This window comes from Lissotriton helveticus, chromosome 4_1, assembly GCF_964261635.1.
Source record: "Lissotriton helveticus chromosome 4_1, aLisHel1.1, whole genome shotgun sequence".
Classification (NCBI taxonomy): Eukaryota; Metazoa; Chordata; class Amphibia; order Caudata; family Salamandridae; genus Lissotriton; species Lissotriton helveticus.
Window position 1 is genome coordinate 2,109,281,143 of NC_136063.1, and position 24,643 is coordinate 2,109,305,785.

General features: G+C 46.1%; 1 protein-coding gene across 2 annotated transcripts in view; it reads right to left on the bottom strand.

Annotated features, from left to right (window-relative positions):
• Positions 1-24,643, bottom strand: part of GUCY2F (guanylate cyclase 2F, retinal) — a 267,791-nt gene that overhangs the window by 193,182 nt on the left and 49,966 nt on the right. The gene's annotated exons all lie outside the window — the stretch shown is intronic.

A 24,643-nucleotide genomic window follows, 5' to 3' on the forward strand; every position in this document is an offset into this window, starting at 1 on the left:
GAGTTGACAAGGACCTAGGCCCTCTACTCCATAATGAAAAAAACAGTTGCGATTCTCTTTGTTGTGCTCTTTGTTTCAGGCACTACTGTCACCACATTTTAAAAAAAATGTATTATTTTCTGTAAGCTGACTGTGTGTACATCATGTTTGTTGCAATTAATTGGATCGATAATTATTTTCAGCACCTTTGTGAGATATGATGCAAGCCCCAATGATGGAAGACTGACAGCACCAGGATACCGTTTCAGTTGACAGTGTGCTCTACAAATCTGCATAACCTAGCATAATATAACTTAACATAACAAAACATATTATTCATGAGAAGGAAGCCAATACCAAGTACAGTGGGAACACTGATTTTTGATTGGTTATTACTCCATGAGAACCCATGCAATGTATCACTTTGACTTAATTTCATGTTTTAACTGTATGAAGCTGAGTTAGTTAACAGTGCACTTGCTCCAGTCCACCTTTGCAAGCAGCCATTCTTTCTCCCTCTCTTGAAACCCAATGATCCTTATATTTCTGCTCAGAGACTTACTTTCTCGAGCAAGTACATTCCTCCTTTTTTGATTGGACCTTCATTTTCTACTTTCGATGCTATATTTACAGACATCTGCTTCTTTAAATGTTCCGACTTTCCTGGAAACTTAGCTTAGCATTAGGGAGTTTCTCTTCATCAGAACAGAATTGTAGCTTACTTTGCTTATGCTGTTTTTAATAATGTGTACTTGCATTTGCCGAATTGAATTGTTTGGATTATATTCATACATGCTGTATTCAGGTTACTATTCATTTATGCTTAACTGATTCAATTTGAGATTGTAACTTTACTAATTTGTTAATATACCTATATGGTTTGCAAAATTTACCCTCATCTGTCATTACTGTGTGGCAAATTCTGCTTCACTGTTATTGATATGCTGCTGAATTCATGATTTTGGCTCAGTTTGGGATAAAGATCCATCCCAGTGAACATAGCGGAGATTCGAGTTTTCACCAAGTTTTGTGTGTTGCAAATGTCATCTTAATCTCATGCATTACCAGATGGTAGCAGCGGGTTGTTCTCACCGAGGCATAGGTAGATAGAATTTAGCCAAAAATCTGTCATAATCTGCCCGGAGTGTGCATTCCCAAGGTTCCTATGGTCCAGTTTGGAGAACTGGTGGTGTTCCGGTGTTCCAGAGCAGTTGCATTGTTTTAGGATGAGTATAGTAGAGTTATGCGTCTTCGATCGCATTGCTAGAGCTTTACTCAGGAGGGCTCAGTTTTGTCGTGCAGTTTGTGAAGCTGCAATTGTATTTCTGCTTGCACTTATGAAGAGAAATGTGGCTGGTTCAAGAACTGAAGTTGTTATCAGTCTCTTCGAAGTACATGATCACAGGATAAACATTGAGTGACAGCAAGCAAAGTTGCTGCGCTGCGTTGAGTGAATGGAAGAAAGCAGACATTATCCATATTTACAACGATATGGAGCATTTGTGCTCTATCCATGTTGTGATGCACTGTGTGCAGCCTAGCATCAACGCAGGCACCCTTGGACCATGAAGCAAGGGTACCTGCGTTATAGGTAGAATTGTTCTTGTGCAAGAAGAAAAGCCTTCCTGCACAAAACCAGTCCTTGGGGGCATTTTCCTCTTTTTATGTATACTGCAGAATACAGAACACATGGAAACAGGAAATAATAAGGAAACATCATTATGCCTCACTTGGGAAGGTGTATCACGTTGATGCATTCCCTGGTTTAATAACTTTAGGAAATCTGGAAGCTTGCCAAAATCCATGGGTAGATCCATAGAAACGCTCATACTCAACCCATTGAAGGCCTTCCTAGTTCAAATGCATTGGCAAGGCAGTTCAAGCAATTGCTTTGAATTGCATTTCTTTACAAAGCCATGCAAGACCATGTAAATCAGGCATTGTGTGGCTTTGTAGATTTGAAACATGCCTTTACGTTGCCCTGCAAGACATAAAGGTTTAATAAATCTAGGCCTGAGAATTATACATTTGAACTTGTCTGTTAAGGTTTGTGGTGTCCGGCCATGAAGTGTGCTGCCCACTGTAATTATCGACCTGAGGCTTCAGGCATCGTAGAGCAGATTAATAGGAAGCTTAAGTCTTGTTTTGCTAATGTGTGTGCAGCTACATCTTTGAAATGTCCTGACCCACTTCCATCAATACTGATAACTCTAAGAAGTATTCTGGATTTTAGGACAGGTTTGTACCCTCATGAAATTCTCATGGGCAGGGCCATGAGACTTCCTACTGTGCCTGCAACGGCACTTGTGAATATTACAGAAGATATGATTCTTCACTACTGCAAACACCTGACTGATGCGGTGCAATCTGTCTCCCACCAGAATGAACCCTCCCAAGGCAAGTGCAGTGCCATGACCTCAGTCCTAGCGACTGAGTCTTGGTGAAGGATCACACGAGGAAGTCCGGCCTAAATCCCACATGGCGTGGCCCCTATCAGTTATTGTGGTCATGAACACTGCTGTTAAATGTGGAGGCCTTCCAAACTGAATTAATGCATCACACACTCAAACTTAGTGCAACCAGAGTGCTCAGACGGACAAGAAGAAGAAGGCACACAAGTGTCAGTGTCAAAGAAAGCTCAAGACAACTATAGGGCCTATGGTGAAAGAGCCACAAGTATCCACATTGCCCGAAACTGAAGAAGCTGTAAATGTAGACTCCGAGCTTGGAGAAGAGAGACAGGCAGAGTGACCACAGGGAGTTGACGAGGGCAAGAAACAAAAGTTGGACAAGGAGTGGGGAAAGACGGAGAAATTCAGGTGACTGAAGAACACATTCCAGACGGCATCAATGAGGAGACAGAAACCAGTGAGCAAAGTGACAGTGACATTAGAAAGTCCGCAAGGCCTCTCAGATCCATGCGGACAAACTGGAAAAAGATTTCAGAAGACCAGTGGAACAACACACTGAGCTCTCAACTCCCAGACCCCACACATGACCATGAACAAGCAGCAAAGAACTTTGCACAATGGATCAGAAAATGCGCGGACACCATAGCACCTGCTAAGACAATCAAGGCTAAAGAACACACCAAGAGAGCAAACTGGTTCACCGAAGAAATACACTCCACCAAATAAAACTGGTGTCAACTCGAAAGAAAGTGGTGCATCAACAAAAAAACAGATTACTGCACCGTAAACAAGACCACTGTCAAGTACTACCGCCTCCTGAAAGAGAACAAGAAGAAGCTCTAGCCGACTGCATTGCAGCCTGAGCAAACCACAGCAAAGAACTTTTCGCCTTGGTGAAGGAGTTCACAAATCCCGCAGCCACCAAGAACGACAACAACCCCTCTCACGAACTGTGCGACAACCTCGCTGACTACGTCCATGACAAGATATCAGTCATCTGCAAAAACTTCAAACACCAACTGTTGTATAGCATTTTAGGACCCTAGTGTAATTTTCCCAATTCATGCCCTTATATAGGTATAAATCACCATGTCCTTATATAGTTATATAGGCATAGGAATCATAACCATATTTAGACATAGCTCATGCAGTCCAAATACGGCTTGACTACTTCCACTAGTTCCGAAAATCCACAACGATTTCTTGGAAAACTCGGCTTCAGCAGTTAGGGACTTCCCCTTGCTTGAATATTGATTTGTCCAATAAGTCATGGGGTTTTCAAAGAACTGAGACTCTTTGATGACGTTATTATGTAAACTTTCACGTCAAACTCAGCACCTTTAATAAATATGCCCACACTTGCCATAGCAAACACACGGTAGTTTGGAGCAGTTCGACTATCTACTTGCCCGAAGCATCACGCTACAGGAAGTGCCGAAGGAAGCCGACCCTCCAGCAGACACACTGAGAGAGACGCTGTCTTTTCTCTTGCCGAGAAATCCAGCTCCAGTGTTTCCAAGCTACCCTTGCGGGTTGTTGGGAAATCGAGTCCTGAGACTGACCTCCTTCATTCTAAACCAAGGTACGAAGCTGATTAGACCCTAAGAGAAATCTTGGATAGATTCTTGGCAAAAGACTACTAAACTTATGCTACATCACACTTACTTCTATCCTCGTACTAGACTTAGGTTACGTACATCGGGGTAGGCGTATTTTAGGAGCACCAGTTGAGTACTTTTTAGTCTTTATTTATTTATGTATGTATTTTATTGCTTAGAAACCATACCATGCTTTTACACTATTATTTTATAACTCTCTCTTCTTGCTGTATGCATTATACTTTACAGCCAGTATTACGATTGTAGCAGTTCATTTCTTCTGCATGAGAAAGAAGACTGTTCAATAAATAATTTTATTGAAAACGCCCGTCTCTCTATTTCTCTGCACTTCTGATGAAACGAAGCATGCACGAATGACTGAGTAAAATATCTATCTATTGTTTCCATGACTCTGAAGATCAGTTTTATCTTGAGGAAACGAAACTTGTCATGTTTATGCGGTTGTCAGAAACTAATCCCTTCTTGTGAATTCGAGAACGTTTCTAGTGACCTCTGAGCTAGTTGGCACTCACAATTAAGTTTAATATCTTCTCTGCATCCAGGAACACTGTGGCAGTCCTAACCTCCAGGTCCAATCTCTGCACCACACCAAACAGTGTTTTCAAGTTTTGTGTTAGGTTTCAGCCAGGAACAAATCCAGCTTGTTCCGAATAAATAAAACCTGGTAATAGAGGTGCCAGCCTGTTTGCTAAACTTTTTGCATAGATCTTAGGATCCACATTTAACAAGGACAGTGGCCTATAACAGGAGCAGTGAGTGGGATGCTTGCAGGGCCGGACTTGCTACCGGGCAGTTGTGTGTGCTGCCGAGCTTTGGGCTAATTTCTCTGTGGTGGGGGCTTATTTCGTTGATGGGGACCTGCGTGCGCATTGAAATAAAAAAAGCAAAACGAATTTCGTTTTTCACTCGCAAGTCCCTATCAACGAAATCAGCCCCCAGCTCGGCAGCACACACAACTGCCCAGTAGCCAGTCCGGCCCTGGATGCTTGCCTGATTTCAGCAACGTTACGATCATTGCTTCCCAAAGCATGGGGGACATTTCTCCTGTTCTGCCATTTCCTCATATAACGCTTTGAGGTGTGGAATCAGCAGCTTCTGACATTCTTTATAGAAAGTCACCGTCAGTCCATCTGCCCCTGGAGCTTTGCCTGCAGCAATGTTACTCGGATTTTGGTCATCTGCAAAGGTGCCATCAGATGTTCCCTATGTTCCAACGCCAGCCTCTGCATTTCAATGTGACAGGTATTCGGTTAGTGCATCATTGTCTGTCGGGATTTGTGAGGTATATAGGGTCACATAGTAGGATCTTAAATGTTCTGAAATTTCTTCTGGGGGTATGCAGGGTGTGCCCTCCTTCATCTGTCATTTCTGACATTGTGCCTGTATTTCTCAGAGGCCTCAATATCCCGGTTAGTGTGGCTCCTGATCTGCCCCATTCCCAATATGAGCGTGCAGTCGCGTACTTTCCCATGTGTTTGATTTCATGGTTCGCTGTTTCTTGGAATTCTACTAACTTTTGCTTAAGCTCAGCAGCAGCCTGGAGTCCCTCGTCTCCCAGTAGAGAACTTTCTATATTGGCAATATCCTTTTCTAAAGTCGCTAACCTGCTTCGTATTGGAGTGGAGAACTCCTTTGTGAGAAGGTAGCACTACTCCCCTAATATATAGCTTAAAGGCTTCACACACAGTGGCAAATGTTTTGACTGAATCCTAAGTTATTCGCTAAAAATTCCTCTATGGCTCACATCAATTCAGCTTTAAAGACAGCATCTAGTAGTGAATATGGTGGGAATAGCCAGATAAATGTGGGAACCCTGGGCGCTCGGTATTCTAACATTAGTTGAACTGGGGCATGGTCAAAGCATGTTCTGGGAAGGTGGGTGCAGGCTAACACTCTCGTCCCTAATCCCCTCTACAGCAACCAGCAATCTATTCGGCTGTGCATATCATAAGCTGAGGAGTAGGGTATGTAGCCTACCACCTATGGGGCTCTGTGTCTCCATATGTCCAAGAGGCCCCCCATTTGCATTATATCTCTTATGGCTAAAGCTGCTGCAGCTGGGTGCCTGGTTGGCCTTTTGAATCAGTCTATATCTGGATTGAGGATGCAATTGAAATCTCTTCCACATACCTGTGGAATCCACGCCTATTGCATCACTTTTGCTTCAAGTGAATTATAGAAGTGGGAGGTCATCATGGATTGGCCCGTAAATACCCACCAATAATAATTTTAGGTCTCCTTTACTGGAGTTCGCTAATACATATCTGCCATTTGGATCCCTGAGGAGTCCCGTTATGGTTACCCGAGCATGCAGGTCTACCCATAGTAATACCCTTCTTGCATGTGATGTGTACTCCGCTGCATAACACTGGCCCTGCATTTTATGTTGCACTGCTGCACTGCTATCTGATTGGAGGTGTGTCTTCTGTAGGACTACTATGTCTATGTGATGTATCTTTAAGTATGCCACTATTTTCCTGACTTTTCTATTGTCGTTTAGACCCATAACATTCCAGGTCATTAATTGCAAAGATTGTGTCTGGGTGCTGCTATGTGCCATTGGGTTTACGTGTCGATTGGAAAGATTGTGTCGCTATGTTGGTGCAATGTATGGTGTTATTATGATACTTCTCTTTCCCCCTTATGAAGAATCCAATACAATTACCCCATAACATCCCACCAACACTATGGGCAACACCAACTTCCATAGCTGCAATGGACCCCCCCACCCTCATTTGCTTCCCTTCTCGAGGAACTGTGATGTAACATACTGAATAGTGCGGTACACTTGGGGCAGACGTTACCATCACTCATTGGCCTGTATGCCACCATTCTGTCACTTACATCAACTGTGGTGCCCTTATATTTACACAAAAACTGTTATCAAACTCCGTTCCCCATCCCAAAGACTCGAGTTACATTTAGCCGTTGGATTTGGGAACATGCTACTGTGAGTAAATAGTATAGGAAAGGAAATCCCTTGGTGAAAAATGAATGCCCCAGAAATTGGAAAAGGTTGAATTAGTGGCTGTGCTATGGACCATATAGTAGAAGTAAATGAATAACAAACTGAAAATTGTTTTTTGTAAAAAACTGTTGCTGCTTTTATTTTCAAATAATTAAAAAATAGTTTTTTGTACAAAAATTACTTTAAAAAACAGTGCATACTTAATACATTCAAATGTACCACAAAAACATATTACAATAAAAAAACTTTAAAACAATCAGTTCTAAGGATAGGAAAAAGACAGAGGAGAGAAACAAAAAACAGACAATCTTATTTGTCATGGTAATACATATCTGGGAATACGAAATGAAAAAGGCTAGTCCAGGACACGTTTTGCTTATATTGTCTATGGAGATAGCTCTGTCCCTTGATTATGTGCTTTCTTGCGTCGACGCATTTCGATGGTTAGTTTGAATTTAAGACCATCTTTTTCAAGACAAAAATGATGTGTCTCTCCTATTTGGAATGGCCCTTATATTTACACAAAAACTGTTATCAAACTCCGTTCCCCATCCCAAAGACTCGAGTTACATTTAGCCGTTGGATTTGGGAACATGCTACTGTGAGTAAATACCTTGAGAGCATTCTCACCATACATCATCCCCAATTAAGTCCATTGTAATAACATTCATGTATACTGTCATGTAGGGGAAATGCTACTTATCATTGTTGTGTTCTTATTCGTTGTGTTCTTATTCGTCAGTTCCTGGGCCACAAGGGATCTTCACCCTGTGGGAGCCATGAAGACCCTCCTTGGTGAGAGATACCTTGGTGTGTATCTGCTCACAGCTTCCTTCGCCTACTTCAGTCTCCTTCAGTGTCCAATGTTGCTTCTTCACTCAAACCAGACCTGCTCGGTGAACCAAGACGTCTCGTTGCTTGCTCCTTTTGCTTTAGAAATTGCATTGCTGCTTTAGATTCAGTGAAGAAGTGGACTTTACCATCCATTCTGATACTCAACTTGGCGTGTATTGCATACTGTACTCCAGATTCATTTCTCTGACAGGTATAAACCGGCGTCTTGCTTCTTAGACATGGAGGGTGAAGTCCGGGAATAGAGATATGTCTGTGCCTTCTAGTCGCAGCGTCCCCATTTCTCGTGCCTTCCTCAGGGCAGCATCCCAGTCCCTGTTGTTTAGTATCCTTGCCATTATATGACTTGGGTCGCCCCCAGGACCGGGCGGGGTGCCAGAGTGCGGTGGGCATGCTCCAAGACAAATATATCCGAGAAGGTGTCTCTGCCAAGGAGGTCGTTCAATAGCTTTTTCTCCAAACTGTTCCATGTTTCCAATATTCGACAGCTCCGCTACATCCAGGATTCTAATGTTATTTCGTCTTGACCTAGCTTCAAGATCTCCTGACTTTGACTGGAGCGATTGCAGGATTCTGTCCATCGATATGTGTGCCTCCTTTTCTGTTATCACAGTGTCCTCTACCGCCGATACTCTTTGTTCCACTGTGTCCAACCTGTTGCCGTGTTTGTCAAGGCACTCAGACAATCTGTCCATGTGGAACGACAGTGCATCAATTTTACTGTCTATTTTTGATAAACTCTATTGCATAGTGTGTAGGATCTGTTTCAGATCTATAGTGGCTGAAGCCTCATGCTCATCAGATGGTGCCTCTGGGTCAGAAGGGGTCGGCTCTCATGACCTGGGACTTTTGCATAGGTCGAATTGCAGCTTAGACTGAATTTTGTCCATTTTGCCAATCTTGTTGTTGCAAGATAATGAGCCCAGTTTCCTGCTCACTCACTGAGATGTATCCCTTGTGAATGTTGTGGGATTCAGTGCCTGTTGTTTCACTAGAGCACCCCGGCTCTGGGTAACTTGTGGGTTATTGTCTTTCCCAGCTGGCATGTGGCACTAATTCTATCAAGTCCAGGCTTGGACACTGGACCAGAGAGTGGGTGTCGGCGGGAGGTCCCTTGGCTTTATGCAATCCACTGTGGCGAAGAAGTGATTACATATGGTGGGATTGCTGTGGCTGGAATTGGTGCATATATTGGATTGCGGGTTTTCCACTGAGTGCAAACTAGCAAGGTGAGATGATTTGGGATCCGCAAAGGCTGTATCGCAATGGAGGGGCTGATTTACCTTAACGCGGCCTATGGGGTTCCCATGCCATTATGCCTACTATGCCTCTCCCACGTATCTTCTTTACTTTCGGTAGTGCCTTGTAGGTTCTCCTATCCAGCCTCAACAGAGGGTAGTATGCCCCGCTACTTCGCGACGGCTGCCCCACTTGCACCGGGCATCATATGTTCATTTGGTGGTTCTTGCCCAGGTGACATTGCGGTGTTCGTCGTTCGCCCCTCGCACTCAGGCATTGAGGGGGCGGGTTCACCCTTGTTCGTGAATGTTCAAATAATGGGCGTGTCTGTGTTCACTTGCCTTGGTGACCCACCCACCACATTCGCTTGTTTTAGGTGTGTGTGGGCTTTTGTGCACCGCCCGGTCCCATACTCCGGCGCGGGCCCACGGGATCACTCACTGCTCTTGCAGTCTGGTGCTTTTTCGCCGGGGTCAAGTGCCAGCTCCTCCAGAAGGGTCTGCGTACTGTTTCGGAGGCTGCACTCCTCAATCCGTGGGTCCTTGCCACCACACTTGCCCGGTGGAGACTGCACACCACTCAATTCTTTGCTCCTGGGTGGGCCCCCAAGGTCGCACGTTATATCCCGATTGTGTGAGTGCAGGGAGCCGCTTCTCTCTCTCTCTCACTTGGCCTGCACGTTGTTTTGAGGCTCACACATATTGCGCTCCACAAGCCTCTTTTGATCATGACAATTGGAAGGCCGAGAACTCGTAATCTGCTGACCAGGGAGCACACTTTCTAATCCCTGCAACGTGCTTGCTGCTGTTGTTCTAATCTACCCTCATCAACGCTGCACCTCGCGGTACTCGCTGCGCGGGTCCCGCATCGCCCGTGTTTCTGGGTGTCCAACTAAGGAAAAGGATCGCCGCTGGAGATTATTGCTGCACCAGAGGGCGGGAGAGGATTACTCCTTCAGGGCTGCGAGCGCCAGGTGAGGGACAGGGACTCCATTTCCCAGGAGTCCCTGTGTTGCCATCACCTGCACCTGGACGCTCTCCCTGCTTGCCCCGCCCCCGACCGCCGAACTAAAGGTGCCGCCTGCCCAGGACGTTTGGGAGACGCCTAACTCGTAATCTGCTGACCAGGGAGCTCACTTTCTAATCCCTGCAACGTGCTTGCTGCTGTTGTTCTAATCTACCCTCATCAACGCTGCACCTCGCGGGACCCGCTGCGCGGGTCCCGCATCGCCCGTGTTTCTGGGTGTCCAACTAAGGAAAAGGATCGCCGCTGGAGATTATTGCTGCACCAGAGGGCGGGAGAGGATTACTCCTTCAGGGCTGCGAGCGCCAGGTGAGGGACAGGGACTGCATTTCCCAGGAGTCCCTGTGTTGCCATCACCTGCACCTGGACGCTCTCCCTGCTTGCCCCGCCCCCGACCGCCGAGCTAAAGGTGCCGCCTGCCCAGGACGTTTGGGAGACGCCTAACTCGTAATCTGCTGACCAGGGAGCTCACTTTCTAATCCCTGCAACGTACTTGCTGCTGTTGTTCTAATCTACCCTCATCAACGCTGCACCTCGCGGTACCCGCTGCGCGGGTCCCGCATCGCCCGTGTTTCTGGGTGTCCAACTAAGGAAAAGGATCGCCGCTGGAGATTATTGCTGCACCAGAGGGCGGGAGAGGATTACTCCTTCAGGGCTGCGAGCGCCAGGTGAGGGACAGGGACTCCATTTCCCAGGAGTCCCTGTGTTGCCATCACCTGCACCTGGACGCTCTCCCTGCTTGCCCCGCCCCCAACCACCTCATCACCTCATTAAGAAGGACAGACCTCCGCTACGCGGGACGCGTGCGGGACGCCCGGGGCTAAGCCCGGGACAAGGGCGGGACCGTCTGTGGCCGTCCGGGGCCGAAGGAGGCCGGGCTGGGCCAGACCCTTAACATCTGCTGTTCAGTGGCCCGTGTCCTGCCATACGTTGGATATGGCGACAGAAGAGGAAACCCCGGGGAAAAAAGGTAGATTACGCAATGGGTCTTTGGAGAATTATTTTCCCAAGAAGAGTGAGGGTGAGAAGGATTCTATCCTAGCAGAGCGTAGGGCAGAGCGGCGTCGCTCAGTTGAGAGCATGAAACATAGACCCCTCACTGATAGTTCCCTGCTTGAATTGACCCGGGAGGGAGGTTCTGTAGACTTGAGTGAGGACAACGCTAGTCAAGAAGGCGTTCCCCTATTGTTCCGTGATTTTGTTTCCACTCCTTGTTTGCCTTTGGATAACACTATAATCGTCTCTCCTACCCCTAGTCCAAGTCGCGTCATTGTCACATCGAAACCCAGGAAACAGAAACCTAAGCTTTTACTTGCGGCCCAGATCCACCGTCCACCACCTAGTAAAAAAAGGAGGAAACATAGGGTGGCACCAGGGAAAGCCAAAACCCCGCATACTGAGTTCGGTAAAGGGGCAAAAAAAAACATTTTAACTGAGATTACCCCAGCAGTGGAACAGGATTTTACACCAGCTGCAGTACCACCATTGGTTCAGAGTCCCTTTGAAGTAGCCATACAGGCAGTGGTTCCTGATAGCAACACTAGAGCTATAGCAGCTGTTACTTCACCTCCCCCCACATTGATAGGGAACTTGGAGTTTTTGTTGAGATCTCTCCTTTTACCTATCAATGAGTCCATTAAAAAGGTGGAAATCAGACTGACCATATTGGAAGCCGCTATAACTAGCATGGCCACTCTGACTAAAACCAAGGGGAGCGGGGTGGTGCATATTACACCCTCGATAAGGCCCCCTCCTACTACAGTTCAAAAAAACACACCCGCCCCAGCCCAGCCGGCCAAGCAAACTCTACAGCCCCAGGGTAGAGCTGACCTTTCCTCTCAAAACCGACCGCTTCCCAAACAATTAAAGACACCAGAAATTGCCCTGGGTGAAGCCCCAAATAAACCAATCTTAAAGGCCCCGACAAGTAACAATCAGAATGTCCAAGGGGAAGGTAGAAAAAATAGAATACCACACAAAAAGGTCCCACAAGTGGAGATTCCCCCAGAAGCAGTGCCCTTTGTGGTGGTCTTGACTGGGGTCCCTCAGTTAGCAGAAAGTAAGAAGGAGGGATATGTTGACCTCAAGAATAAAATCATTCATTGGTTGAGAACGTACAGGCCGATAGCGCCCAATATAGATGGGGATATAGTCCACGTTAGACGGATCAATTGGCTGGGGAGTAGAACTAAAAATATAGAGGGGGATCTAGTGGTGATCAATTTTAGAGATCCTCGGGCTGTTGATTATATTTTAAACTGGCCACCAGGAAACGGGGAAACTTGCATCGTCCCTCGGGCTTTAACACATTTTTATCCCAGGCCAGAGGCTACCCCTTTTAAATATCCAATTAAATTTCAATCTTATAGGCCTGCTCTTACCTTGCCCTAAAATAACAACTATACCCAGTATGGGCATAATTTTGCCCTGGTGCCTGACCAGCATCTTGCTTGGTCTAAGGTCCCTTATAGACATATGACGAACCATGACACCAGGATGAATCATCTGAGACCTTTCACCCCGCTGGACACTTACAATCGGTTTTCTCAGCTCTCTGGGCTAGAAGACTGCGATTGAAGTTCAGTGCCCGGGGGGGAGATAAGTGATCTCACCGGGGAGGAGGCCCCACGACGACTCTGTGGTAGTACAGATACAGAGGAAGTTAGTCCACTTTTAGCTCAAACTGTAATTACCAACAACACTACTGAGGCTCCTATGTCAGCCAGGCCTTTGACTAGTGTGGTTGGTTGTCCTGCAACCCCTATTCCCTTGGCACAGGAAGGGGGAGCTGCATGACCATGGTGGATAATGAGGGTGTGAACGGGGAGGGATACACCATAGTGTCCAAAGGACGTCGGGTAATAAACCTCCTTTCTTGGAACATCGCGGGGTTAAAAAGGAAGCTAGAAATTCCAGAGTGGCACACGTTCATTGCGAGGTTTGATGTTTGCCTGTTTCAGGAAACTTGGAGCCTATCACCGCTACACAAATCGGGGTATACCACCCACTTTTTGCCAGCAGTAAGCAAGGGAAAGGGTAGACCAGCGGGGGGCCTCATGGTCTGGTTTAAAATAGAACTGGATTGGGTGGTCACTCGCCACATCTTGGAGTGTAATGATATTCTCCACCTCTCTTGTAGAGGGAAGGAGGAGGGTAGTAGGCTTGACCTTTTCAATGTTTACGCTAGAGGGGCCCCTGGGGACTCTGCCTCTTTGACTTTAACAACTCTGGACTCCGCCTTAGCTAATTGCCCGTCATCAGCAAAAATCATCGTGGGGGGCGATTTTAATTGTACGTTTGAACCCCTCCTCGGAGATGACCCCCTGGGTATTGAAGGGGAGGATTCAAAATGGTCCATCCCAACCTTATCCCTGCCCCCCATTAGGAAATGGTCAGCTAGGGCAATCCAAATCAATGCACTGACTAGGGACCACAAGTTAAGAGCCCTCAACGGCAGGACTATATCCGATCAGGCAGGGGCTCTAACCTTCAATAGACTTACTGGGCCGTCCCGAATTGACTACCTCCTAATGGATGTCAGTTTTTGGGCAGACCTTATTGACATGGAGGTCCTCCCAAGTCAGGATAGCGACCACAATCCCCTGTGTTGCAAGTTTAATTGGGGTACCCTTAAAGATAGGAGGGAGAATGTCACCCTAAAAACATCTAAAGAGGTTATCCCATATAACAATAATCGCAGACTGAAATGGGATAAGGCTAAACTTAAGGAGGATGATCTAGGGGCTATTAAATCTCTGGTAGAGGGCTTGTCTTTTGATTTGGAGGTCTGGGTCGGTGGAAACCAGATTAGCAGGCTTCCATACCCCTCCCTCGACTTAGCTTATAAAGCCACAATAGAACATGTTGGTCAATTTTTTACCTCGAAAGGGAAAAGCAATAGGGTTACTGCTACACCCCCCACTTTTAAAAAACCTTGGTATACAGATCAGTGTAAGGGCAAAAGGAAAAACCTGACAAAAGCCCTGATTTCTGGGGATCCTTTGCTGGTTAGAGCGGCCAGGAAGGATTACCTAAAAGCATTATCACTGGCCAAACGCGAATGGGAGGAACAGCATTGGTGGGACCTATCCAATGCTGTGAGTAGTAGGAACCCAAACCTTTTTTGGGGTCTGATCAATAGAACCAGGCAGAGGAAATCGCAACCATTGGCTGCACACATAACTAGTCAGCAATGGTTTGATCATTTCTCATCCCTATACGGAGGCATTGAGGAAACAGCCAGCCCTGGGGCAGATAGTTTGGGTGACGGGGATTCCCTAGGGGTGGACGACCCTCCATTTACGACCACAGAGGTAGTAATGGCGATCAGACATCTTACCCCCAAGAAAGCAGCCGGGCAGGATGGAATTCCTGGAGACCTGTTGATAGCGGAGCCACAGGCTTGGGCCAAATTAATAGCCACAATAATGAATTTGATTACCAGGGGTCACCAGGTGCCAGATTCTTGGAAGGGGGCAGAGGTAGTAACCGTGTTCAAGAAGGGGGCAAGAGATGACCCTGCGAACTAGAGACCTATCAGTCTGATAGATATAATTCAGAAAGTGGTTGGCAGGGTCATCATTTCAAGAGTAGGAGATTGGATGGAGGAGGCCAGTATTCTTTCCCACCTACAAGCGGGTTTTAGAAGAAAGGTAGGCACAATGGACCAGGTCTTTCGCTTTTTTGTTATCTATTGGAAGGCAGTTACCATCAAGAAAGGCAGTTTATATATGGCCTTCATAGATCTCAAAACGGCTTTCGACCTGGTCCCCCGTGCCAAATTATGGGAAATCCTAGGAGAGATGGGTTTTCCCAGTGGTCTCCTGAACCTAATCGTAAAGCTCCACGAGGGGAATTATGCGAGGGTCAGATGGGGATCCCAGGGACAGTTAACAGATAGGATCCCTGTGAGGAGAGGAGTACGCCAGGGCTGTGTTATGGCTCCGACCCTTTTCTCCCTATTTGTGAATGGAGTGGTGGACCATCTGAAGGGGGAGGAGGCGGATGCCCCAGCCCTGGCGGGGGAAAGAATCCCCACTTTACTCTTCGCCGACGACACCATATTAATCTCCAAATCCCCAGTGGGTCTGCAAAAACTCTTGAACCGGTTTAGCTCCTTCTGTACCATCCGAGGCTTAACCATCAATACCTCGAAAACTAAACTGATGGCACTCTCCCCCTCTAGAAGATTCAAAAATAACTTCTTGCTCAATGGTGTTCCCTTGGAGTTGGTCGAGTCTTTTGACTATCTTGGTGTCCGGATAAACAGCCGCATGACCTGGAAGGACCATTTGGCCAAAATGTTACTCAGTCACCAAAGAGTATCTGGGGTGACTTTGAGGGAGCTCCGTGAATCATGTAGTAAACCTGTCTCCCCGGCCATGGCCATCTATGAGGGTCAGATTCTTCCTGCGGCATTATATGGCTCCGAACTTTGGGGGTTTGAAAATGTTACAGAGCTATCGACAGCTGAAAACAATTTTCTAAGGAAGGTGGTGGCTCTTCCTACTTCCACCCCACTGATCCCCTTGAGACTAGATCTGGGCAGAAGAGCTCTAAAGGACTTGGTAAGGCTACGCCCGTTGCTCTTTTGGACTCGTTTAAGAAGAACTGAGGAGCTTGCAAAATATGCTGAAGGGTTGGACGATCTTCTTCTACTGGATACGGGTAAAAAAATAGGATGGTTGAACAAATTGAAAGACTTGGCTCTTAACTTGGGGCTAAGGGATGCATGGGAGTCACAACTGCCGCCACCCAAGGAAGTGATCAAAAAGCTATATTGGGACTGGGTACATAGTAATGCGCTGAGGGTTGCGGATGGGGGCTCACTCACGGACCAATTTTTGTTATTTAAATGTGTGAGAAAATTGGAGCCCTTCCTCGACCTGATAACCAAACCTTTAGATCGAGCACTATATCTAAAACTGCGATACGGGACGCTTCCGGTGCATGATTTCACGGCGAGGTGGTCAAACTCTGGTGCCCCCCTGCGTTCTTGCCCTGGCTGTGTAGCACCAAAGGAGTCGGTGGCCCATTTATTTTTCGCTTGCCCAGCTTACAAAGGGGCGCGGAAATTTTGGTTGAAACCTGTTTGCAGGGAACTGGGGCTGAGGTGCCATAGACAGGCACTACGTGTACTTTCTACGGACTCTTCATCCTCCTTCATGATTTGCGGGGTGGCAAAATTCTTGGGTAGTGCGTGGATGACGCGCTCCCGTTTACTCAAATTGCATTCGGGGGGATCTTCGGTGTGATGCTGTATCCGCTGGTAGCAAACAAGTTGACTGTGGTGAACTTCATCTTTTATTTGTATTTTAATAATTTTTCTGGAGAATTGGAAATGTATATTGCATATGTATTCTTTTATGGTGATTAATTTGCCGAATAAAGATATTGAAACGCATAGGTCAAATTGCAGCTTAGACTGAATTTTGTCCATTTTGCCAATCTTGTTGTTGCAAGATAATGAGCCCAGTTTCCTGCTCACTCACTGAGATGTATCCCTTGTGAATGTTGTGGGATTCAGTGCCTGTTGTTTCACTAGAGCACCCCGGCTCTGGGTAACTTGTGGGTTATTGTCTTTCCCAGCTGGCATGTGGCACTAATTCTATCAAGTCAAGGCTTGGACACTGGACCAGAGAGTGGGTGTCGACGGGAGGTCCCTTGGCTTTATGCAATCCACTGTGGCGAAGAAGTGATTACATATGGTGGGATTGCTGTGGCTGGAATTGGTGCATATATTGGATTGCGGGTTTTCCACTGAGTGCAAACTAGCAAGGTGAGATGATTTGGGATCCGCAAAGGCTGTATCGCAATGGAGGGGCTGATTTACCTTAACGCGGCCTATGGGGTTCCCATGCCATTATGCCTACTATGCCTCTCCCACGTATCTTCTTTACTTTCGGTAGTGCCTTATGGGTTCTCCTATCCAGCCTCAACAGAGGGTAGTATGCCCCGCAACTTCGCGACGGCTGCCCCACTCGCACCGGGCATCATATGTTCATTTGATCTTGCCCAGGTGGCATTGCGGTGTTCGTCGTTCGCCCCTCGCACTCAGGCATTGAGGGGGCGGGTTCAGCCTTGTTCGTGAATGTTCAAATAATGGGCGTGTCTGTGTTCACTTGCCTTGGTGACCCACCCACCACATTCGCTTGGTTTAGGTGTGTGCGGGGGTAATTCGGAAGGGTGCTTGGCTGGCGCAGCCACCGCATTCCCACATCGAAAGTCGGTGCACAGATGCCGCGTGGCGCCGCAGTGTGTACGGCCCCGCGTAGCACCGGAGCAGGCCTCAGGCTTCCTCCACAGGGCCTCGGACCTTTCCTGCCGCCTTCCCTATTAAATGGGCTTTTGTGCACCGCCCGGTCCCATACTCCGGCGCGGGCCCACGGGATCACTCACTGCTCTTGCAGTCTGGTGCTTTTTCGCCGGGGTCAAGTGCCAGCTCCTCCAGAAGGGTCTGCGTACTGTTTCGGAGGCTGCACTCCTCAATCCGTGGGTCCTTGCCACCACACTTGCCCGGTGGAGACTGCACACCACTCAATTCTTTGCTCCTGGGTGGGCCCCCAAGGTCGCACGTTATATCCCCTGATTGTGTGAGTGCAGGGAGCCGCTTCTCTCTCTCTCTCACTTGGCCTGCACGTTGTTTTGAGGCTCACACATATTGCGCTCCACAAGCCTCTTTTGATCATGACAATTGGAAGGCCGAGAACTCTCGTGGCATTGTTGCTGAATTCGTTTACTGGAATCAGGGAAAAAAGACTGGTCTAGTTGCAGTGAAAGTTGTAGTGAAAATCATTCTGTAGCCTGGTGACTTGAAGTATTTTCAAAGGGTTGGGTGGGGACAGAGTGTTAGGCGCCGATTACAGCTGAGGCACCGAAGAAAAGAGTGATTGCATCCTTTGCCTGATTCAAGCCTTTATATATAAGACCAAGTGTTATTTGAAAAACAGAACCCATTATTTGGTTTGTTAAATATGCTACTAAAACTGCTACTGCATTATTTAATCAGTTTATTGATAAGTTACTACCATTTGTGGAGAAGTGTGGCTCACCGGTTAGAGGAGGCAGACCCGGACGCAGAGGTCAGACCCGGGACCAGGGTTCAATTCCCGATGCGGCAGGGTCTTGAGCTCAAAATGTCCACGGACTCAATAATTCTCGCCTCAGTGCCTACTCAAATCATGGGTTCACACTCTGCAACTCTGGGCAATAGCTTGCTTAATCTCCACAATGGCCCCACCGCGATGGGATTCCTGGCTTTCACCTTGGGGTTGCCCAGCTAGGGGTTATCTCGCAGGGAAAAGCCAGGACGGGTTCCCAAAGCAAGCGCCTTGAGACCTTATGGTGAAAGGCGCTATGTAAGAACGTATGATTTACGATTTATTTAAAATGCTTTAATGAGTTTTAGAACTAAGAAACTTGTTGTATGTTACACGTTTTATTATCTTTATTGTGGTTTTCACATGGCACCGTTTTGAATTACCATTATTTTGTAAACATACAAAATGAATACATGACATACATCTTGATAGTTTCTAATTATTCTTTCCAAAACTCTCTTTACAGAGGAGTGTGCCAAACACAAACAAGTCACATGAGTGCTATACACACAGCAATACATTTATACCAAGTATGGGATTCAGCCTGCTTAAGAGATTAAGGGTTTGGTTTACTCCTTACTCGTATCACAGCTGAATATATCTCCCTCGGTAATTGACAGTTCGTCCAGATCCTCAACCGAGTCAGCATTTTTGACTGACAGTAAAGATAGCAGAGCCTGAACTTCTAGGTAAGCATCAATGAGGCAGAAATCTTCAAAGCAGCCGCTTGTGGGTCGACCCCACCTCTTTCAGCCATCACTCTCTAGATTGTGATGTTGGGCCACACTCCAAGTTTTCTCTTAGTTCCTCTGGTAATATGTTTTTAAACAACTCTAAATTGAGATAATTTTAGAATATTATAAAATTGCATAGGAATGATGTTTTCTACCAGTTGGAAGAGAAAAAAGTGGAAGAGAATATTATGTTCTCGAGTAATAGTAGCAATAAATGTAACTGCAAATCATTGTTCTGAATTTCTTTCCTGCCCTCAGTGTCAACCATAATAAGCAAGGAATGAAACAACCAACATTCAAATGTATTTTCTATTCTATTCTTTTCCCTTAAGGCAGGCTTGCCCGATGCTTTGGTGGGCTCAAGTGCTTGTCCGATGCTTTGGTGGGCTCAGGTGCTTGTCTGAAGCTTTGGTGGGCTCAGGTGCTTGCCCGATGCTTTGGTGGGCTCAGGTGCTTGTCCGAAGCTTTGGTGGGCTAAGGTGCTTGTCCGAAGCTTTGGCGGGTTTAGGTGCTTGTCCAACTATTTGGTGGGTTCAAGTGCCTGCACTAATCACAAATTGACCCAGTCCTAAAGGCAAATAATTAATATAGAACTGTAAACAGCTATAGATTGTCAAATGATCGTTCTAATCATACCTCTAATTATAGAGATTATTACTCTGTTTCAGTCTATTGCCATAAATAAAAGGTAGCCCGTCTCTGATAAACAAGTAACCAGACAACACAGTACAGACATCCACTAGAAGGACAACAATTGAAAAAAGTGTGAATAGCTAGATGACACCTCACGGGCGCACCACCAATGGGACCCCTGGTTGGTACTCACCAGGATGGCCCTGTTCTCATCATCGGTGTCAAATAGCTTAACGTAAACGTGTCCAAAAACCCAAAGGAAAGAGGAAGACAGTGAATGGTGCAGTGTACGCAAAACTTATATGTGACAAGGACTAACAACGTTCAACATATAACACACAAAATACTGCGCAACAAGATACAACAACCTTTTTACTCATATTTTCTTGTTGCTTACAGTAAACATGTAATATTAAAAGGAGGGGTACGAATACTACCTATCGATTCGTACTCAGCTCACAGCCGACATGTTTCATTGCCTTAGGTATTTTATCAGGCAATTTCTTCAGGGCAAACGAAAATTAGGGTGCCACTGCCAGCGATACTGTGCTTTAAATGCTGTAAATCAAAAAATAAACATATATATATATATATGTAAAAAACTGCCGGTAGCTTTACTGCGAAGTTAACACTACATTATATCCATGCATTGCACCTAGTAATAGACAATAATGCTGATTACCTGGGAGGCACCTTTAGCTTTCATACCGTTACCAATATGGCTATATAAAATCCTGGACCCACTTCCAAACGGTAAGTATGGTCTTGCCTCCCTTCTATTTTCATCTAACGGAAAAAAATGAAGAGAGGGGAGGGCGCCATACGGGCGCACGTTAGAGTCAGCCATTCTAATCTCACCGTATCAAAGTTCTATTGTCCGGGAACAGCGCGTTTACCAGTGGAGGGACTTCATTCAGCGTCTTCTCAGCACCGGAGCGCCGAGTGAATGACGCGCGGTTTATTTACCTTTACCGGCGTCAATGCCGGTTGGCTCTGATTGGGCCGGACTGTCATGTGTGCAGCTCACTTCTGATTGGTCCCAAAAATCACATGGCTATTCTAGCCATCGAGTGCGGACTTCTACTCATATTTACACTTCGTATTCTATTTACATTTAATTTACAGGCCATCAATGGTTGCGTTTTCTATGTCGGAAGGGGCATGATTAAAATCAAACGTGCTCCTAACGACAAAGGGCATGTACAACACGTGACGGGCATTCCATTGAATAAAGCGGGCGCCATCTTGGAACGGTACTGCTTAACATTAGTAGGTTATGGCTGTACACAGTGTGGATGTAAACATAATGTCCCTTGATTATAACATATTAATTGTCAACCACCAAGCTCATTGTATATTTCTCAGTGAGCCGCTGTTTCCATGAGGTAAGCCAAATCATTAAGAGCTATAACCCCTCATGTCAGTTCCAGCTGTTAGTATCTGGTGTGATAGTTTACGCGAACACCTCACAGCATCTGGAATAAGGTAGAGCGTAAGCTAGATATTCTCAATATTTTCAATATAATATGTGTGCCATCGGACTTTAGTTTGTTGAGCCAAGGAACAACTATATCATCGTAACTTATTCCATTCCAGCAATTCATTTAGTCCTTGCTGTTCGCTAGATTCCTGGTATATCCAGCGTGCTTCTTTAGTTGCCAGGCGCTTTTCCATAGACTGCGCCTCGCCCACCACTCTTTCCAGAACCACCCAAGTAAAGGAGTGTTTATTGCGATGACAATGTTGCACTAACTTTGTAGTCAGTCTGCCCTGTCGTATCGTACTTAGGTGCTCTTGGATCCGGAGCTTGATTTTACGTGTCGTTAGGCCGATGTACTCAAGGCCGCACTCACAACTCAATCTATAGACTACATTCGTAGTGTTACAATTGCTGAAATGGTTCAGCGTCCAAATCTTTCCGGATTTTAGCAAAATGGTGTTGCATTTGCTCGTAAGATGGCACACCGAACAATTTCCACAGGGATAATGGCCATTTGGTACCGTCGTTGTTTCTAACGGTTTTTTCTCTATCATCCTGGTATGGACCAATTTGTCCTTTAGATTGGGGGCCCTTCGGAAAGCAAAACGGGGTGGCGGCATCTTGTGATCTTGCGTACTCAGGATCGGCCAATGTTTTCTGATAGCTTGTCGAATCTTCGAGGCCAGCGGGTCAAAGGTCATGACCACTGGTAGACACTCTGATTTTTCTTTTCTGTGTGATTCTAAGAGTGCTGTCCTAGGTGTATTCAAAGCCCTTTTATTCGCTTGACGAATTACTTTACATGGATAGTTCCGGGCTTGTAACCTGCTGCTTAGATCTTTGGCTTGTTCCTTATAGACCTTAGTCGTAGAGCAATTCCTCCTATACCTCATGAATTGGCCCACTGGGAGATTGTCCCTGAGTGCCCTAGGGTGATAAGATTGATAAGCCAGTAGCGAGTTTCTATCTGTGGGTTTTTGGTGCACACTAGTAGCAAACTTTCTTTCAGAAGCCTCGATATCCAAATCAAGGTACACTGCACTTGTGTGATGGTATTTCCACGTGAAGCGCAGACTCCTGTCCTGCGTGTTTAGCCAGTTGAGAAAGTGAAGAAGTCCTGAAAGAAATTGCTGAATTAGAGGAAACTATAAATCGTGATAGTAGCTTTGTTGATGCCAAGGAACACCTAGAGAAGATCAAAACAGATCTGGAGGAATATAAACAATATATGGTGACACAGAAAATCAGAGGCCTGCAACGTAACCTCCAACGCTACACACACGAGTGGGCTTTCCCATATACCAACGACTCATATTACCAGTCAGCCCAAGAACAACAACCACATACTGGTGGCAGCAGAAGTGGTAAGGGAAGTAGGTACCAACAGCAGAAAAGAACACCTACCAACTGGTCGTTTGCGAATACGTCAAGTGAAGAGGAACCTGAACCAGGCCCGAGTACCAGCAGACTGAGATTCAACCAATCTGCACCAGTGAACACCGATTTAAACACCCTATTGAGGAATTTTTTAGAACAGGGCCAAGCATCCAACAAAGGCCCGGGATTCCAACAACAGCAAGGGAGAGGGAGAGGACGGGGCAATCGACCTCAACAACAACAACAATGGCAAACCTCCTCACCACGAATGACGCGGAGCAGAGGGAAGAAACCACTATGAAGAGCATCGTAGTGAATCTATCTGATTACCATCTGACTACCGAGGAAGAGAAGGTCCTAAATAAAGGATTAGGCTTTGTGCCCACACCTAACCACGATGCTTTCAAATGCCGAACCGAGTTCCACGAGACAATGCGCAGAATTAAACTTAAAAAATTCTTTTGTAAGCAACCAATTGAAGAAAACAGAGGTTTTAATTCCAACTTAAGAAAACCCTCCACTTTCTGCCCCCCTAATGCAACGCTCGGCCCAGAAACTGCAGTGTTTGAAGCTAAAGTCTTGGAAGAGATTAGAGACATAGAAAACAAGAACAAATCTATGGGTTTCAAAAACATGACGAAAGAAAATTGGGACTCCATTAAATCCCTCCAGAATAACGACAAGATAACCATCAAGAGCGCGGACAAGGGCGGCGCAATCGTGATTTTAAATACGTCCGACTACGAAGCGGAGGTACGAAGACTCCTAGATGTCAGAACTAATTACCAACCTCTCGCTAGAGACCCTACTCCTGAATTGAAGGATATTATTACAAAACTTGTCGCCAATGCGAAGGAAAAGAAATGGATAAGTGCAAAAGAGGCGGAGTTCATCATTAACACCAACCCGAGGACTCCGGCCTTTTATATCCTCCCAAAAATACATAAGCCTGCCAGGCCTCCCCCTGGCAGGCCTATTGTGTCGGGTATCCAGTCAATTCTGGAACCCTTGTCCCAATTCGCAGACTACTATCTACGCGAATCGGTAATAACCCAAGCCTCTTACGTCAAAGACACTACGGATATTTTAAATGTCCTAGACTCCATGACTTACAACCCAGCTACTGAGTATATCGTTACTATAGACATCGAGTCGTTATACTCGTGTATCCCTCAAGAAGCGGCCCTAGTAGCAACAGCCAAAGCGCTCAGAAAGCAAGAATGGTTTTATGATGCGCCACAGAGTTTTATCTTACAATGTGTGGAATTGGCCCTTACACGAAATTTCTTTGGCTACAAAAATGAGCTCTTCCTCCAAGTGACGGGAACATCAATGGGGGCCACGATGGCACTGAGTGTGGCATGCATTTATGTGGGGCAGTTTGAGGAGCACGTCATCGAATCAGACAACAATCCTTTTAAAGACCATCTACGTCTGTGGAGACGTTATATCGATGACGTGCTCCTCATCTGGTCAGGAGAAGAAGATTCTCTCCTCCAGTTTCTCAACTGGCTAAACACGCAGGACAGGAGTCTGCGCTTCACGTGGAAATACCATCACACAAGTGCAGTGTACCTTGATTTGGATATCGAGGCTTCTGAAGGAAAGTTTGCTACTAGTGTGCACCAAAAACCCACAGATAGAAACTCGCTACTGGCTTATCAATCTTATCACCCTAGGGCACTCAGGGACAATCTCCCAGTGGGCCAATTCATGAGGTATAGGAGGAATTGCTCTACGACTAAGGTCTATAAGGAACAAGCCAAAGATCTAAGCAGCAGGTTACAAGCCCGGAACTATCCATGTAAAGTAATTCGTCAAGCGAATAAAAGGGCTTTGAATACACCTAGGACAGCACTCTTAGAATCACACAGAAAAGAAAAATCAGAGTGTCTACCAGTGGTCATGACCTTTGACCCGCTGGCCTCGAAGATTCGACAAGCTATCAGAAAACATTGGCCGATCCTGAGTACGCAAGATCACAAGATGCCGCCACCCCGTTTTGCTTTCCGAAGGGCCCCCAATCTAAAGGACAAATTGGTCCATACCAGGATGATAGAGAAAAAACCGTTAGAAACAACGACGGTACCAAATGGCCATTATCCCTGTGGAAATTGTTCGGTGTGCCATCTTACGAGCAAATGCAACACCATTTTGCTAAAATCCGGAAAGATTTGGACGCTGAACCATTTCAGCAATTGTAACACTACGAATGTAGTCTATAGATTG